Here is a 2343-nt window from a genome sequence, read left to right on the forward strand (position 1 = left end):
TGTAAATAAGAACAGGAGCTTTTCAATTCACATAACTTTAGAGGGATGATACATAAGAAAGAATCTTTCTAGTAACATAGTAATCCCCCAAGAGAAATGTACATAGACCATAAAAATAAATCTAACAGAGACCACTCTAAAAGAGTGCTGTGGCTCATGCCTGTAATCCTAGCACTTTGCGAGGAGGAGTGGGAGGCTCACTTGAGCCCAGGAGTCTTAGGTTGCAGTGAGCGATGATGTTGTCAGTGTACTCTAGCTGGGGCAAAAGAGTGAGATCCTGTCTCAGGAAGAAAACTGTCTGAAAGATTATTAAATTACAACCATTCTTTGGCTGGAGAAATGTAAATGTTAAAGCATATGATATCTACAGAACCAGAAAAGAAATCAAGAGAGGAGGAATGTATTATTAAATGAACTTTGGAACCAGTGTTGACCAAGATTAGCATTTTCTTTTTTTTTTTTTGAGACAGAGCCTCAAGCTGTCACTCTGGGTAGAGTGCTGTGGCATCACAGCTCATAGCAACCTCCAACTCCTGGGCTTAAGTGATTCTTCTGCCTCCACCTCCCAAGTAGCTGGGACTACAGGTGCCTGCCACAATGCCCGGCTATTTTTTTATTGTAGCTGTCATTGTTGTTTGGTGGACCAAGGCTGGATTCGAACCTGCCAGTTCTGGTGTATGTGGCTGGCACCTTAGCCACTTGAGCCACAGGCGCTGAACCCAAGATTAGCTTTTTGAGCCACTTTTACAGCACATTGAAAATTAGAGAATGCTTTTTCTAGAATCCGGGTCTCTTGGAGACATACAGTGTTAAAGCTGAGAAGAAAATCAAATCATGCGAGATCTTTATACCCAGGACCACACCCAGCTCTGCTTGAAAGTGAGGAGCCTTCATTACACAGAGGATAACTCCAAACTCCAGGGAATCGATTTGTTTTGAAAGATGTAATCATAATTAGCCTCTGGGACTCTGAGTAAATTGGAATTGTAAACTAACCCCAAACTAGCAAATCCAGTCTTTCAAGGGCAATTCTTTGTGGAGAGAGAGGTTGCTGGTTTTCTGGACCAAGGGCAGGGCTCCCTGAAGATTCAACTGCTTAGCAGAACCAGTCTTTTTTTTTTCTTTTAATTGAGACAGTGTCACTTTGTCACCCTTAGGAGGGTGCTACCATGGCCTCATAGCTCACAGCAACCTCAAACTCCTGGACTTAAGCGATTCTCTTGCCTCAGCCTCCCTACTATTTGGGACTATAGGTGTGCCGCCACAATGCTCAGCTATTTTTGTTGTTGTTTAGCAGGCCCAGGCCGGTTCGAACCCACCAGCCCTGGAGCATAAGGCTGGTGCCCTAACCACTGAGCTACGGGCGTTCCCCAGCAGAATCAGTCTTAAATGAAATGTATCATCAGGGCTTTTTTTCCTTTTTTCTTTCTTTCTTTTTTCTTTTTCTTTGAGATAGCACCTTGCTCTGTCGTCCCATCATAGCTCACAGCAACCTCAAACTTGAGATCCTGCTGACTCAGCCTTCAGAGCAGCTGGAACTACAGGAGCATACCACCATGTCCAGCTAACTTTTTTATTTTTCTGTAGAGATGGGGTCTCACTATTCCCCAAGCTGGTCTCAAACTCCTGACCCACAGCGATCTTGCCACCTTGGCCTCCTAAAGTGTTAGGATTACAGGTGAGAGGCACCACCAGCAACGGAAGCCAACCAACTGTTGAAGCAGGAAAATAATTTGGGGTGGCTCACAGAACTCTTTCAAAAGCTGTGAAGAAACAAGGATTGAGGCGAATCTTGCAGGAATGATGTCCAACACCAAATGGCAAAATTGCCCAGATGAGAAAACTGTCCCACCCCAGACACCAAGCACAGGCTGCCACCTTGCGCTCTACCTGACTCTGAAGCCATTGCCACTGTGCCCAGTATAGACATGACATCCTCACCAAGAACTGTACCTTCATTTGTGGCAGAAAATATAGGACAAAACAGGCTTGCACTACAGATCAAATTTCAAAGACAAAAAACTTTGAGGGTTGCCACTTATTTTTTTAATATATAGATTTTGTTAATTGCCAAATCTTTTTTTTTTTTTTTTTGAGATAGAGTCTCACTTTGTCCCTCTCTGTACAATGCTGTGGCATCGCAGCTCACAGCAACCTCAAACTGTTGGGCTTAATGGATTCTCTTGCCTCAGCCTCCCAAGTAGCTGGGACTACAGGTGCCTGCCACAATGCCTGGCTATTTTTGTTGCAGTTGTCGTTGTTTTAGCTGGCCTGGGCCGGGTTCCAACCTGCCAGTGGCTGGTGTCGTAACCACTGTGCTACAGGCACTGAGCTGGCAAAAGC

Source organism: Otolemur garnettii, unplaced genomic scaffold (genome assembly GCF_000181295.1).
Source record: "Otolemur garnettii isolate 467f Iridium unplaced genomic scaffold, OtoGar3 scaffold00017, whole genome shotgun sequence".
NCBI classification, from domain to species: Eukaryota; Metazoa; Chordata; class Mammalia; order Primates; family Galagidae; genus Otolemur; species Otolemur garnettii.